The sequence below is a fragment of the Venturia canescens genome, chromosome 10 (genome assembly GCF_019457755.1).
Source record: "Venturia canescens isolate UGA chromosome 10, ASM1945775v1, whole genome shotgun sequence".
Taxonomy (NCBI): Eukaryota; Metazoa; Arthropoda; class Insecta; order Hymenoptera; family Ichneumonidae; genus Venturia; species Venturia canescens.
The window spans coordinates 7,816,903-7,834,155 of NC_057430.1; the positions used below are offsets into that span (position 1 = coordinate 7,816,903).

The 17,253-nt window shown below is 44.0% G+C and overlaps 1 protein-coding gene across 1 annotated transcript in view; it reads left to right on the forward strand.

Moving 5' to 3' along the window:
* Positions 1-16,005: 16,005 nt before the first annotated feature.
* The window catches only part of Syp (Syncrip), a 39,631-nt gene continuing 38,383 nt past the window's right edge, over positions 16,006-17,253 (forward strand). The window contains exon 1 of the mRNA XM_043429878.1: positions 16,006-16,162. The gene's annotated coding sequence lies outside the window, so the exon portion shown is untranslated. The remainder of the gene's footprint in view (positions 16,163-17,253) is intronic.

Genomic DNA, 17,253 nt, shown 5'->3' on the forward strand with positions numbered 1-17,253 from the left:
TAAAAATCGTTATCCCCCGAGTGAGTCGAATTGCGGGAGGGCGAAGGTGAAATATTTCGCTGGAAAATCGTCGCACACGGTCCGGAAATCCTCGAGATTCATCGTACCGAATAGGTGTGAGTAAAACGAGCAATATCAATCTTTGGCGAAAAGTTCGATGCTCCGCACTTCAATTAACACGGACGCAAGTTTTCGGCTTCGCCATATAAATCGATCAAACGAAATTTCACATTATTGTATTGCCAATGAGAGTCAGTCTAAACAGACAATCGACGAATTTATCGATCGATGGTAAATTAGAAAAAAATATAAATCAAATCGATCTTCGGTTCTTCTTTAAGCTCATGCACGAATACAGACATTTTTTACTTCCTGTTTGTACTGCTGGGTCCGTAAGACACGAGCATTCCGCAAATCTTCTTTCCGCCAACCTCGATCTACTGAGATTTCTCGCTTTCCACTTTCGCGCGACTTAGAATTCGACTCGTGAGATTTGATCTGTAGAAAAATTATGAAAATTTCAGGTGATCAGCTTTTTGAGAAATTCGGAATCGCCTTTCCGGCGACACCTTGTCCGAAGAGTTTTGGAGATCAGGCATCAGCCATGATCGAGGCATCGGCGTTGGACGCATGCTCGTTGAAATTGTTTTTGTCGAATAGCGGTGAGCAAATTCAATGATGCAAGATTTGGAGAGAAAATTGTAAGTTTCATAGAAATAAGTATTGATCCATTCGGAATGTTGGAATCGAGAATCGTCGATACGACGTCACGGTAGCGTCACGGTAACGATGATTTCACACTTTTCCAATTTGTTTATCAAATCGGTGTCGCAACCGCGCGAATCTCAGTTCCCTCCCGTCCCTATGCAAAGAAATCTCGAAACTTGTGTGACGATTTTCTAAAAACAAATTGCACGTTTTGGTATTCCGTCTTATATTTGTCTAAATGTAAAGCGAGCTTCGACGCAAAGAGGCTTATTCTCAGACTCTGACCACTGCTACGTCCTCGAGAAGATGGTTCGCGGAGCGAGAAAGGTGCGATTAAGTGTCGCAATGTTACGGAGCATCTTTTATTATTTGAACCCCCCGCGCCATTAATCATCGCATGATTTTATAACACGTACGAAAACAAGACAGGTTTTCGCGTCCAACTATCTCACACTCAATTTATTCCCACACGCGTAAACCCGACACGGTTAAGATTTTGAAGAAAGGAAAGGTAAAGGTGGTGGACAGCGCCCGGAGCTCGGACACTCTCGAATTCAAGTTTTTTTGTTTCTCTTTCGGAGGCGACGAGACCGAGACCGAGAAATAGCGATGCATACGTAATTGAGGATTTTTATTCACCTATTGCCGTTATACGATCGAAGTACTGCCCGGAGTGGTCCAGTTGCCATTCAGGTTTTTGTCGCCCAAAAATCCATACGCGAGGGCCAGGGGGCTCCACGCGGTGATGAGACAGAAAGGAAGTTCCGTCTCTTGGCGTATTAAAATAAATTACGCCACCTAGGATCAACCAAAATCTCCGCCTTTCCATGTTCCCCCCTCCTCCGAACGCTCGCCCCTTTCAATGCCACCCCAGCATCACTCTCCATCTTCAAAAACCATTATCCCCCTCGAGTCTTACAACCCCTGCTCTTTCACCTCTGACCGCGAATTATGATACCCGCACCTATGCCAAGAACCCGAGGACCTTTCTTCAGCCCCCTCCTTGTATCCCGCCGGTTTGGCCCCTGCTCTATTGGATTCGGGGACGACTCGGCTGACGACAAAACAGTGATAAGATTACGTATTTTTTCCTTCTTCAGGTGTGACGAATCTCGCAAAATAATTCATTTATTAGTACACTTTTTCATGGTTTTTTTCCACTTTCTCCACAATTTCAACACTCATTTGAACGAGCTTCAAATTTTTCTATGAATGTGACTGATCGCTTCATCGTTCGCGTTCAGACTCAAAACTGGCGCGGAATTGAAGACATACTTTTACAATTTGCCAAGTTTGCTCGCATCGCGGGCGCGGGGATGACCTGCAAGGTTGAAAGCTCGAGGAAAAGTTTACGGAGCGCGCTCGCGCAGTGAGCGAATTTTCTGGACGTCAGGCATCGACGTTTCTTCATATTTATTATCATTGCTGCGTTTTAAAAAACTGGCCTATTCTCAGGCTCGCGGGATCGATCCTGCAGCGTGCGCAGCCGTTTCGAACCGGCAACTTTGTTAGACGGCTAATTGCGATCGGAGTTCAATTCGAGAGACGGTACGAAAGGTCTCGAACTCGAGTTTGCAATGCGGCGCGAGCACTCGAGTCCTCTGATAAAAGAGCTTCATAATAAAAACCGCAAAAGGGCCAACGTCCGAGCGCTGTGGTTTGGCGTGCCCGGCTCTTCGGCTTTGTGTCTTGCACTTTTTCGCGGTCGTGTAGATCATTGAGAAAAGAAGGTAAAGAAAAAAAAAAAAAAAAGAGAAAAAAGAAGACCGAGACATCAAGATGTCAGAGCCCGTCTTCTGCGGAGCGTGATTTCGGGCGTCCTCGTAAGAGTATAATCCTCGTAGTAGTTGTGGCATGAAACTTTTTCGCACGTGCATTAGAACGTCACACGTTGCTGCGGCCCGCGAACCTACCAGTTTTACCGGTACTTTCTGCAGCGTATTAGAACACCGCTCTATTTGCGATCTCTCTCATAATGTGTCTTGTCTAGTTATTTGTCCTTGGCCTTGTCGATCGTCGGAGCAGGAATTTAGCTATTTCCGAATCGGGGCACTCGCTCTTTCATCACAAAATTTTCATTCTTCTGCAACAGCGCAGACAGAAGGAAATTATCCTTCGAAAGAGGTGTATTGCGCGCTGAAACACCTGTTGGGGCGATCTCGAGTTGTCGAGCCGTCGACGTCGCCGACACAAAATGTCCCAATCCCTGCGGACACTTATCGCTCGCTTTTGCGAGTTTCTCATTTTTAAAAAAACACACATCTTTCTCAACTTTAACTGCACAGAGGATTCATATCACAGGGCGAGCCGATGTATCGGCTTTTCGTGATTCTGAAGTTTGCATCGATGGAAAAACAGGAAAATTGAAATTTCAAGTAACCAGGTTTTTTATTCCGGGAATGATTATTGGAATTTTGAGAATTCTTTAGAGATTAAGATGATGGATCAGTCGGTAATCACACCTCGAATTTTTGAAATTGAAACTCTTTGACATCGTTCGTCCGATTAAAATAATAAAAATGTCATCGTACGCAGCACGATCGGAAAAATCCGATGACATTTTTATTTTTTCGATCAGACGAACTATGTGGAAAAATTTAATTTTCAAAATTTGCAGCTATCTCTCTCGCACTCACGGTTGTGATTACCGACTGATCCATCATCTTAAGGCGAGTGCGAGAGCTGCAAAATGCTTGCACGGTTTACTCGGACATCCTTAAGAGCATGGATCAGTCGACTAATCTCACTTGGAATTTTTGAAATCGAAATTCTTTGACACAGTTTAACTGATTAAAAAAAGGCTCTGTCAGCCTACGCAGAACGATGGCAAAAATCCACTGACAGAGCCTTTTTTTCATCGGTCAAACTGTGCCAAAGAATTTCGATTTCGAAATTTGCAGCTATCTCTCTCGCACTCACGGTTGCGATATACCGACTGATCCATCCTTTTAAAGAGGGTGGATCGCGACAATGCCGTGTTAAACCATGTTAAAAGTATTAAGAATTTCAAAATGACGAGAATTTAATAAAATTTGGTAAATGTTTTCTTCAAAAGAATATAAGACGATATCAATTTTTCGAGTAATTTTAACGCTCAATTATTCGATAACCGCGTGGTAAAAAAAAATTGAAAAAAATTGTATTCCTATACTTAATGCCAAAGAATGACCAAATTTTATAAAATTCCGATTATCTTGATGTCGTGATCCACCCTCCGTAATTTTTGGAGAAATATGCGAGTCGCACTTTGTTCTCTGACGAAATGAGAATAGCGCGCAACTCAAATTTTCTTTTGAATATCAAGCTACCCGAAACAAATCGTGCAGCAGGATTTTTACCGACTGAACAGCCGGTAGATCGCCTTAAGGTATTACTGGATGGATAATAAAAATCTGAAAAAATTCAGCTACATTTGGAAAGTTATGAATTACAATCATCAATAATAATATTGCCCAAAAGTTATTAATAAATTGTTTAAATAAATAATTTTTCAACAATTTTACAGTACACCCTTGTTTTTTTTTACGAATCGAATGTGCGCATTTTTCTGAATGCTCATGATTTTTTTCCGAATTTTCGTGGATTTTTGAAATTTCCTTTTTTAAATTTTTTAAGTGGCTCTATTTGTACATTTTTGGTCCAGTAACCCTGAGACTTTTCAAAACTGATGGTAAATATGTCTTCTAAAACATATCCAAAATTCAAATTAAAAAAATTTTTTTCAACATTTTTTCAAGATATTTAAAAAATCCACGAAAATTCTGAAAAAATTCATGAGCATTCGGAAAAATACACACATTTGATTCGTAAAAAAAAAACAATAGGTCACCGCAACATTATTGTATAATTAATTGTTTAAACAATTTGTTATTGACTTTTGGGCAATATTATTGGTGATAATTGTTGTTCATAGCTTTGCAAATGTTGTTGAATTTTTTCCGATTTTTATTGCATCACGAAGTACGGAAATTCCAATCAGATATAATTTTTGGTCGAGCTATCCATCCAGAGATAGCTGCAAAATGGTTACACGTTTTACTCGGACATTCTTGATTTTTTGGGAAAAATAAAAGTTACACCTTGTTTTCTAATAAAATGAGAATAGCGAGTAACTCATATATCAACCTACTCGGAATAAAACGTGCAGCAGGATTTTTACCGACTGAACAACTGATAGATCGCGTTAACAGTTATATTTTTTGCATGAAGAAATGAAGGGTTGAAGTATCCGAGTGAACGGTGTTGCTGGCTGTTAGATGGCGTTGCTATTGCTTCCACTCTTTCCTGCGTTCCCGCGGCTTCGATGCGACGGTCAAAAGTTCGCGACGAGGGCAGAGTTCTCCCCGAATATCTGGAAAAACTGTGTCCTCGGTTCACCACGTTGCTGCTTTCCCGGATCCATTTGATTTCCTAGTTCCGGTCTGAAAAATCTGTAAAAATATTGTTTTTGCTAACTTTCGCGCTTCGGTTGTCATTCCCATTGGAATATACGCCCGATCCGGATGCGACGGTCCCTCGGACTCAACTATTTCTGACGTTAAGTTCGTTCACTCGTGCTCGCGGAAGGAGCCGGCAGAGGCGAGAATGGAAAGCACCCATTAATCGTGTATTTGGGAAGATAAGAGAAAAATATATTGGAGGAGGAATGCGCGGAAGAAGAAAGGGGGAGAAAGTTCGTGACAAGCGATGCTCGGGGAGGCGGCCGCGTGTGAAAATGTTTTGATAAGGGGCCCGTAATAAAAAGAGGGAGAATATGCCATTTGTATAATGCTCGTCAATGTTGTTTCGACCGGAGCGAGACGAATTAATTCTAGGGAACGGAGGAAGGACGGGACGAGGAGGAAAAAAAAACTGAAATCTCTGCAAAACTCGCGGATAAATATATTACATTTGCGACCAAATGCACAAGCATAATATCTCGATTGTCCGGCACTTTGGCCGGCTAGAGGCTTAAAAAGGAGAAGAAGATGAAACCGAGAGAAAAAGAGAGACGAGAGTAAGAGTATCGAGAGAGGAAGAGCGTGCGGCGTCACCGCGCGCACCATCTGCACTTGTTTCCCACGTAAATATCAAATGACCCCAGATAGAGAGGAGGAGACCCGGACGGACAATGAGAGAAGCACAGCGAGTGAGTTTTTCACCGCGTCGCTAGAAGCCGGTGTAGCAAGAGCATAAACAGCCAGGGAGAATTTAACAAGTATTTTTGCGAGGACGAATAAGAGGGAGGGAGAGCAGAGATAAGAAGAGAGAGTGAAACACGAGTGACCAGAAACAGCAGCAAAAGCCACGCGGATCCCCCCCCTGTTCGCGCGACCCCCAGCGAGTTGTTTCATCTTCATCCCACTGGATGCTGGATTCCCATCTGGTCAGAAGAGATCCCCTTTTCGCGCGCGCCCCCTGAGCCACTCCTCCTTACAGAAAACTCGTCCTGCCTCGCGCGTCTATGAGAAAATCTTTCGCGATGCATTGAATTTTTTCTGCTCTTCTAATTTTTATGCTGCTCCTCCGTCCATCCACCTTGAATGATATTCTTCAGGGATAAACAGGGGTGAACCTGTATGACGACAATGACGCCCCGCGCCCTCTCTCACACGCACGCGGACGCCGTTCCCGTAATGCTCTGCCCTTGGCCTGCCCTTTGCTCCTGTTACGTTCACCCGGCGTTCCCTACTTGCAGATCAGGCTACTCCCTTAACCTTTACGGGAATATTTAGTGCGAGCCTCCCCCCTCGGGCATCGGGTGCACGAGGTGCGAAAAATTCTGTCGAATTCGCAGCATTCGCATACAATTCGTTCGGGGTGAACGGGCCGTTGAATAGCGCCGCTGCCTGGAAGCGAATTCGCCAAAGGGAATTGCGAGCTTATTTTAGAAAAATGAACTTTCAGTCGGGACAAAGGGGCAGGGCTGCTCGACCCTGCCCCTTCGAAAAGCGAGGCTCACATTTTTCCGAGAAGACACAAAGGCTGCTTGGACAAGTTGACCCTGTGCTCACACAGGCCTCGTCTAGAAGCCGCGTCACCAGGTGGCGAGTTTCGTCCTGACCCAGACGTAAAAGTGCACTCGTGAACTGCAGTTGCACCGCTGGACGGAAAGGGGCAAATGTGCGTGCGAGTCGAATGAAACGATGCCCGAGGGCTTGAATCCCGCTCGTGAAAAACTGCCATTATTACATTTGGACCAACGTCGGTTTTAATGCTTCCGGACGAGAACCAGGAGGACGATCGACGAGGGCGATTTTTACGGACATTCCGCGGCAGCTCGTCCTCCTATTTTCCCGAGAAACGAAAGAGGAACGGCTGCGAATAGTGCGCATGAATATAAAAATGGAGAGCAGACCGCAGGGGGTCGTTGGACTGCAGGATCCCCCTCCCGCGAGCACTTTTCAGCACTCGTAATCGTCGTCCGTACGCGTCTCTTCCTATGCTTGCGCGCGTGCATTAACATAACAAAGTCCTCCCGAATGTTGCCTCCCATTAAGTCACGGTTTTCCTCGTTTCTCTGGGAACTTGGGCCGCGTACGTTAGCCGCGGACGCATCCCTGCTGTTCTCGGTTCGTCAACCCCGTCGGAGCTAATTTTTCTTCGGCTTTTACAACTCGGACGGAGCCTTTTGTGATAAAGCCCTCCACACACTCGCCCGAGCGTTGAACGCCTCGATCGCAGCGACGATCTCGTCGTGTCTCTACATCGCACGCTAACTGCGGAGGACGAAGCTGTCGGTGTACTTGTCCCGCGAGACTGCCCAGTCCCTTGATCTTGTGACCCAACGAGCCGCGTTTTTGGTAACTTCCTATTGAGAAAAATCCTCCCCGCTGATAATATTGCTTTCGCGGTGATGGAATGAAAAAAATTGATGATCGATCGAAATAAAAGATCGGGAAATCGAGGCTGACGAGGGACATTTCGCGACGCGGCTCCCTGCCCAGGGATGCATGTGTGCCGGGCTAAGATCCCGAGCTGAGAGAATCGAGCGATCGCATTAAATTGAGACGAGCTTTTTATTTTTCTCGCTTTTTCGCGATCGTGCAGACAGCTGTACTGCAGGCGAGCCTTTCTTTATCATGCGGTGAGCAGCGGAGGAGAGCAGAAATTCACACACGGTCTCGCTGGCTCTGCCGCTTCTGCTCGAAGGCAGGAAGCGTATCGGATCTTTTAAATTCTTCCTCGCTCCATACTTCGAACTACGCTAGGCGCTTTCGCTGTACAGCTGACACCTGTTGCCGATTGCTTTCCATTTCTCCAATCCAACCGGCCTGCAACAATTCGTTTGTCTTTTCGGTGCATCGACGAAACGCCCGATGAAATAAAACAATTTCCTGCTTCCCGGGGCTCCGGACGAATTCGACAGATTATATTGTATTTTGTATTCTCATTTCTTCCAGCGAACAAATTCCATTCGGTATAAGAACTAACCTATACTAACATTGAACTAATAATAAATCGCGTTTCAATAAATTTTCAGCCCGAATTCTGCCGTATAATTTCTTCTCTTTACGATCGGTTTTTATTTGAATTAATAGTGATGGGCCGGACAAGTACTTTTAACACATATTTAAACATAATTTGTATCGATCCAATCGACGTCGAATTTTGTGAACAATATCAGAAGATCCTGAAAGTCTGAGAAGAATCGATTTTCTTCTAAGTCTCTGCCACCATGGAGTAACAAATGACTTTAGCTTTCATGTGATTTTTTTGAATTTAAAAGCTTCTTAGAACAATTTCATAATGTTAAAATTTGGAGTTTACTAATAAAATACTTGTCCCACGATTGATATCATAAATTTTAGTGCTGCACGTAACTCAAGTGGTAACTTTTTTCAATTCGTTAGAAAATACTTGGCCTCATTCGGTTTTCCATTTCTCACGTTTTATTTCAATTTTTTTCACTTTATAAAATAATTACAGATTTGTACTTTTTTTAATGTAATGTTTTTTCAAGATTTGTGAAATTTTTTTCCAATTGTTCTGTCGAAATGATTTACAGTTGGTTTCATAATTTTTTAAATGGAATTTTCATTACATTTTTCGTGATACGATCAGGAAACACGGAAGCATCAACGTACTTGTCCCAATCTTTTGTTTTCCCTAAGGGTTGTATTTTGTATGAGAACGTTGAGACAAAGTGCACGATAATTTGAGTACGGAAAAAAGCAAAAACGGGCAAACGAATAAAAGTGCAAGGAGGCCCTGCAACTTACGACTCCTTCGACGAACGAGAGCACAAGCAGGAGAGCGAGAAAGGGAACGAGGAACGATGCGGGGCAGCTTCGCAGTTGCGCCGCCGAACTGCAATCCGGACTGGGCCGTACCACGACCACGTGACGAGAAAATCAACCCGTTCGAATTTCAACCTCCCACGACAATGCGAAAGAGGCAGAGGGCCCGTGAAAGAGAACGGCGGAACGGGAGAGAGACCGATGGACAGACAGACAGAGACGGAGGGGCTCCGTATGTAAAAAAAAAGTGCATTGTGTCTGCGAGGACACAACACTGGCGGCGGACGTCGACCGTGCGCCCCCTTCGAATTCTCGCTGAACTTAGCACACCGCAATATGCAGCCGCAATCGCTAGACTTTTCTAGCAACAATACTTCTTTCATTCCATTCTCAAAACCAGCTCCAATTTATATTACAAAAAAGAAAAACGTCAAAAGGGTTGAGGAGCGGCGTCATCGGCGTGCCTGACATTTTTTGAGTATTTTCAAATATTTCAGTAGACTTGAAAAAATTCGAAGATTCGAAGAGTTGTGAAAAATATCGAATTAAGAAGATCTGATAAAAATGATTAAAAACGCTGTTTAAATGATCCAGAAATAAAGCCGGATCAGGCCCTGCTTTCTTCGTCCCAAAATCGAGCGCATTCACTTGCACAGCGTAATGCAAACGAGCTCCGAGTCTGCGAGCGCCAGCATGCATCACGCCTCGAGTAACACTCGTCGAAAAACTGCATCTTTACAACATTACGCTCTGCGAATTCCCAGGCTTCTCGATCCTCCAATTATCCCAGCGTGTTCCCGCAAAGTATTTCAATGTCCGCGCCCGAGGTACATTGTGCCACGAGCTTCGGCTCCGGTGCATGCTCGTATTCATAAGTGAAACGCGAGTACTACTTCCCTTGCATACGAGAACATTAATAGAATTTCAATGCAGTTTCGAGGCTGCCCGAGCGCATGCATCCAGATGCATCTTCGCAGACGGAAAAATGTGCGAATCTCCCGGCCTGTCCGCTAATAAATTATGCAAAACGATCTCCGATTTCGCCTCGGTTTTCACAAACAATTGCTCCGCGCTGGTATTACGCTATTTTATAGTCAGGACATGCTTCGAACGAACCTGCTATTTTGGAGTAACAAATATGAGACGACGAGTCAATTTTCGGGGGAGAAATCGAGATCGCGGTCGCCGAAATTGGGGACTTTGGCCAGAAGAAGCCTCCACGAGAAAACCATTGGAGGAAAGAACAAAGATTTTTCCATTTTCTCAGAGAACTCGGAGGGCGAGTTACGTTGCACTAAATATAAAAGCCTCCCGTAGTATTTCGGGAGAAAGAAGAGGCCGAAGACGAGCAAGATAAAGCGGAGGAGGAGGAGGAGGCCGGAGCTCGAGCGGGAACAGGTTTCTGCAAGTAAGCATTGCCGGTTCTCGGTTCGACGGTGCGAGGGACGCGCAGTGGGTACATTCCCGATCCAAGCGGACCAGCGCTGAGTAGAAAAGGACGAAACGCTCGTGGAAGGGCGAGCCTGAGCGAGTGCGCCAAGCTTCGCTGCTTCCAGGGCCGTAACCCGAGATAGGGGCGGTTCACTCACCGCCGCTGCCAGCATTCCCGCATTAGATTTTAACGACCGACCGAATTCTTCTTCAAGCTCGAATCAAGCTAAATACGAGATTGTCCGTTTCATCGTTTGTTAGCTCTCTCGAAGAGGTTGCTCGGACCAACCGGATAAATACAATTAAGGAGGTTGCATCACGAAATCAAAATAATCAGAATGTCATTCAATTTGGTGATGACGTGCTTTGGCGTCGAGTATACAAGTCCAACTTTTTTCAAATTTTTTTACCACCTGGTTATCGAATAATTGAGCGCTAAATCAAAGTTCTTATGCACGAGATGTATTGGGATCTAACATAAAGAGACACGAGCTCTGGTGGCCGAGGGTGGAAACAGAAAAAGGAGGCATGAGAGTAGACAGTTAATACGTGTTCTTCTGTAAATTCTTATCAATTGCAAGGAAATTTGTATGAAACTGTAAAAATTCAGCCGGCAAATTATTCTTCACGCGCATCATCGGGAAAAAAAAAATTTCCCACGTTTATATAAAAGGTTTATAAACACGTTACTGATTTCGTCACTTGATTCAATTTCATAGTTTAAGGAGTTTCGGTACAGAAGTCTAAATATTAAGAAATTGATCAAATTTGGTGATAATGTTCTTCAACATCAAGTGCGAAAAGACAATTTTTTTCAAAATTTTCTTCTACCTAGTTATCGAGTAATTACGCATTAAAGCAGATTTCTTATGCCCGGAATGTATACTTATATATATGGAAACGCTATGCTTATACACGTGAACTTTAGTGATCAATTACTCGATAACTGTGTAGAAGAAAAATCTTTAAAAATTTGTATAGTCAAATTTGGCACTAAAGAATATATTCACCAAATTTTATAAAATTCTAAACTTTTTGAAATTTTTTATGTTTTTAGCATGGTTTGGCATGGCAACATTGTATCGCCTGTACCGAAACTCCTTAAATCGCATTTTATTATGTAACGAGCTGCTAACACCCGTTCGCCTTCAACAACATTATGTTGGGCAGGATTTGTACCGGCCCAAACACAAATATTTTCTAAGCTTAGGAACATTTTGACAGAAAATGAATGTGACACACGAAAGATGTTCATGTCACTGGTACTTTTCTGCGCCATTTTGAATAAGCCCCGCCTACGTGTTGGATCCCAATAACTGTGTATATGTAAACTCTATGCTTATACGCGTGAACTCTAATGTTCAATTAGCTGTGTAGTAGAAAAATTTTAAAAAATGTATATCGTTGTATATATTTTTAAAGAATATATTTACAAAATTTTATTAAATTCTTATAATTTTGAATTTTTGAATGTTTTTAAAACGGTTTAGCATGGCGACATTGTATCGTCGGGATCCAACCTGCTTAAACTCCTCGGAATTAAAACTCCGCGATAAATTGGATTCTTTTATTCAGTTTTACGAGGATTCCGAAATGAGCGTCCCAATTTTTAAGACATTCCGAAAGGCTTGAGGGGACACTTGTGAAAGACCAAGTGTCAGCTAAAACCAATTTTCGCCTCTCGAAACATCTCCGGAGCTCCGTAATTCTGGAAAACGACATGTCAATTTTACCCCCACCACCGCGAATCGGTTTATTCAGAGATAATATAGTCTCGGCGAGCTCGGGCCAGCAGACGACAGGGCTGTCAATGTACTTGGACCCTCAAGTTTTCAACGTTCGAGTCCAACGAATTTGAGGAAAAACACATTTGTCTTTTACTCATTTTTTATTTCACGAAATCGTTGGCGTAGGTTGTAAAACTACGAATTCCAAATTCGGGAGGGAACAAAATTGGAGAACTACTGAAACTGTTCGAGAGTTTTTTAACACCATTTCGTTGGACTCCAACGTTGCGAACTTCAGCTTCGTGTTACAATCGCAGATCAACGAATTAGTTTATTAATTTGCTTACAGGTACATGACCTGTTACAATACATTAAGATAACATACTGTCACATCGTCTTACACAAATTGCTTATCTTCGGTCCTCATCGTTATTAGTCTGCTTGGGCAAAAGCCTCTAGAATGAAATATGCCAATTTTCGGGCACTTCCGATGGCTCAACTCTACAACCATGTCCGTATATGAAGGAATTCTTAAGGAGGGTGGCTACCGACGATACAATGTTGCCATGCTAAACCATGTTGAATACATTAAAAATTTCAAAATGATAAGAATTTAAGGAGTTTCGGTACAGGCAATACAATGTTGCCATGCTAAACCATGCTAAAAAGATAAAAAATTTCAAAAAGTTTAGAATTTTATAAAATTTGGTGAACATATTTTTTAGTGCCAAATTTGGCAATACAAATTTTTTAAGATTTTTCTTCTACACAGTTATCGAGTAATTGATCACTAAAGTTCACGTGTATAAGCATAGCGTTTTCATATATATAGGTATACATTCCGGGCATAAGAAATCTGCTTTAATGCGTAATTACTCGATAACTAAGTAGAAGAAAATTTTGAAAAAAATTGTGTTTTTGCACTTGATGTTGAACAACATTATCACCAAGTTCGATCAATTTCTTAATATTTAGACTTTTGTACCGAAACTCCTTAATACAATTTGGTGAACATATTCTTTAGAGCCAAATTTGACAATACAAATTTTTTAAGATTTTTCTTCTGTTCAGTTATCGAGTAATTGATCACTAAAGTTCAAGTGTTTAAGCATAGCGTTTCCATATATATAGGTATACATTCCGGGCATAAGAAATCTGCTTTAATCCGTGATTGCTCGATAACTAAGCAGAAGAAAATTTTGAAAAAAATTGTGTCTTCGCACTTGATGTTGAAGAACATTATCACCAAATTTGATCAATTTCTTATCAATTTGACGAACGTAGCCACCCTCCTTAACTCGGCATCTCGCAATTTCGATCCAAGTTACGCGAGGTTGTTTAGTTTTAGTTAACTTAGGAAAAAGGGGATCGATCTGCTTGAAAAAGGAGAAAAACTAGGGAGAATTAGAGTTTTGGGAAAAATATCGGAGATGGGATTATTTTTGAGGACGATGATGAATGAGACTGTGGGATGCAAAAATACAAAGCTCAACGGGATGCAACTGCGACGACGCACGTGGCGCGCAAGGGGTCGATCAGGGGCAATGACTGGATTTTTGCAAATCCCGCGCACTGCGCCCTCCTCGCAACGCGAGAGGATGTAGAAGCGAAGGAGCGAGACAGTGAGGAGAGACAGCAGCAGCAGCAGCAGCAGGAGACGCGTCGCGGCGGTCCTTTCATTCCGAGGTCAGGCGTCTGAGCTACGCGTCTCTCTCTTTCTCGTTCCATCGTGTCCCACCCGGCGTCTCCAACTCTCCGTTGCACTTTCGTCCTCCTCAGCGCGCCAAGAAAATTCGTATCTTTTGGGTTTTTTAACCCTAAAACGGGGACAACAAAAAATTCGGAATCGATGCGTTTCTTCAGTAATTTGACGCATCGAATGCGTTCCTCGAACCTAAAAATGGCAATGAGAAAAACGTAAAGATGAATTTTTAATCGCGACTCTGGTCCGCCGCGATTGGGCGTTCCGGCAGAAAACAGAATTTCCCATCCCGACACTGGCTCCGATATCAATTAAAATTTTCTTCCACCGACCGAGAGAAGCTCTCGTTGGCCTCGGAGGACGTCAAGCTCACCGAGCTTCTTTATCGGGAGCAAGACGAGGGTTTCTCCCGAAAGAAATCCATTTCCTCCGGCGCGGTTGTGCACAGCTGCGTCGCTCCGCGAAGCGAACTTTTTGCCGCGAGAGGAGCGCGGAAGGGCGAAGCGACGCGGGCCCAAAAGTCCTGGGAGCGTCCGGCCGCGCGGATGAAACAAATGGAGAAAATAAAAATAATAACGAGTCGCGAATAAGGAGAAAAAGAATAGGAAGAAGCGGGGGGAGCGTGGAAGATGAGAAAACGACGACGAAAATGCCTGGCCCGCCTGCTACAGCGCTGGTAGAGTGGTCGAGTGGTGTGCCAACCGACGAGAGTAATAAGACTGCGGGAGAGCGGCCGGCCTTTGTACTAATGGCGCTTAAAGCATCGAGAGTCGCGTTGAGCGCCCTCGCACTACTGCGAGGGCGCTCAATTCTCTCGTGCAATCGCTTCGTCCCATGAAAATTAAAAAACAATCTTCCGAATCCAAGCCCGCCATTCATTTACCATCTTTTCACAAGATTACGAAATATTGACAACGGGAAAATAATGATTTTCGGAAGAGGCGATAAAAATTATTTCATTGACCTCGCGAGTCGTTTCCCTCGAAAAGCGAAAGATGTACGGGCGTCTGAAGGATCGCCGATTCTCGGCACTGCTGTGGGAGAGCGTGAAAGCCACGTAAGACGAAGAGGGTGCCGTCGCGGCAGGGAGAGGGGCCCGGGGGGGGGGGGGGGGGAGGCTGCCGAAAAAAGAACGAAAGTGAAGAAAATAAAGGCGAGAGGGGCGCGCACAGCGAGCAGTGCAGCTTGGCTCGTACGTCGTACGTAAGAAGGGCGAGAAGCGGAGGACGAGGGGGGGGGTTTCGAAGGAAGAGAAAAAGGGGAACGCTGAGGGAGTCGTTGCGACGGCCCTGGATGAGGCCGTCGAGAGAGAAAGGAAGGGAAGGAGAGGAGAAGGAGCGGGCTCGAATCGGATTGGGGCGCAACTCGTCGCCGGCAAGTTTGCGCGCTTGTGGTTGCAAATAGGCATGTACGGATGCGCGCGCGGCTTTTGGCGCGATTGTATGGGTCGAAAGGCGACGTCGGTGGTAGCGCGAGAGCACGAGCACGGCCGCGGCGACGACGGCTCGACGGAGGAGAGACGACAGGCTATGGAGAGTGGTGGTGCGATATAGTTGGGGGCAGCCCAACGCGCAAACTGGTTTTGCTTTGTAGGGGCTTGCACCACTGCACCGCTCGCTCAGCTCGACAGTCCAATTTATGCATTACGGCTATGTAGGCACTACACGATTAATAATCCGACCAACAAAACGACGCACTCTCTCTCCGCGTGCCTCCGGACTTTATTCAAACTTAAGCAAACCTCGGTATCGCGCGACCAAATGTATCGCGCCGCTATTTTACAACACAAAATTAAACGCGCACTGCCTCGTTTAATACACTTCGATTGAACCGCTCACTGTTATTTTTATTCTCAACGAACAACCAAATCACTGCGAGTACAAACTTGGAACAATAATTAGTGCCTACGTTTCAACAAAATTCGACGGAGGAACACTGCGAATCGCTAAATCAAGGAGAGGAGAGGAAACAACAAACACTGATTTTTCGAAACTGTGCTTTTCGAACTCTCGTTGACACTACTCTTTTCAAACACATGCAGTTTTTGTTTCACATTCGCTCGACCCATCTTCGAAGTTTGTGACGAGTCTCTGGTGATTGTTAAAAACAACAAAACAAATATTTTCATCGTTTTTTGGTGTTTCGGAATTTTGTTTTTTTTTTGTTTCGTTTTTTTTTTTTCGTATATGTAAACCAACGAAATTGAAAAGTGCGAGTCGTGTTTTTCGGCGTTAATTATGCATTGGAGAGCTCGTCGAGTCATACGTTAAATCAACGATTTCTGCAGTGTCGAGAGAGATATCCGAACGGTGCGCGTTTTACATCCCGACAATTGGACAAATATTTATAAACAGTCAAGACCAAGGATAACACAGGTATTGTATGGAATATGATGTACGAAAATGTAAACCATTCGCTCGTTATCGTCCGGCCGATATCCGTTTCATCAACTGATACGCGAGTTTGAGGTTATGATAACGCGTAAACTGGCGAGTAGCGAAGGACGCGCATGCGCTCTTGGCTCGATCAGCACTGTAGCGAAGCGCCAAAATTGTCTCGTATCCACATCGCGGTGCTTTCGTGAATTTTCTTTCTTCGTTTCGTCGGAATTGAAATTGTTCAAGTTTAGTGGGAGAGAAGAATTTTTCGGGGTAACGCACATTTTTCCTATCCTCATTAAATGTTGCTAGAAATTATCGAACTTTCGCAGTTTTCACGCAGCGCTATCTCCGAAACGAGAAAAGGTGGCGCGCTTTCTACACTAAAATGTGGAAAGCGTCGCAATAATCGTTGTTTCGAAGATGCTCCGTTTCTTGAATCCACGATGTATTTTGATCTACAAATCTTTGAAATTTTGTACGAAATTGACGGAGCCGATTAATTGCGGTTCGAAGCTGCTCGCTTACCACGTGTTGCTTCCGCGCGAGCGAGACACCCGCGTGTCGTTTTTTCCACATTTTTCCAAAGCATCCTTCAAAATCGACGAAAATCTGTGCAGCTTCCTAACCTCATTGCGCGAAGTGAATATCTCGTTGAAATGAAATCAAAATTTACCGCATAATTTTTGAGACGTTGAGAGAGTCACGGCGAGAATATTTCATTTCGTCCTAGATGGCGCCACTGCGCTCCCGAAAGCTCTCCGTGCTCCCCGAACGCGGTAGACTAACGCAGCGACGCCACCGATCCTATTCCATTCGAACAACGACACCGTATTTTTTGCAAAACGAAATAAATTTTCAATCCAAAAGCTCGAAGCATTTCATCCTTTCGAGCGAATAAACGTGACGTCGTAAAGCTATTGCAAATTTTAAATTCTCAATAAAGTGCCATCGCGCGTGCAAACATATATCTTTAGTCCAGGGTACACGCACTGAAATAATTTTCCACATATATTTAAATATGCATACAGAGCCCTGAAATTCAAATGAGACGTACGAATTCGCCAATTTGAGAGTGCGAACTAGCT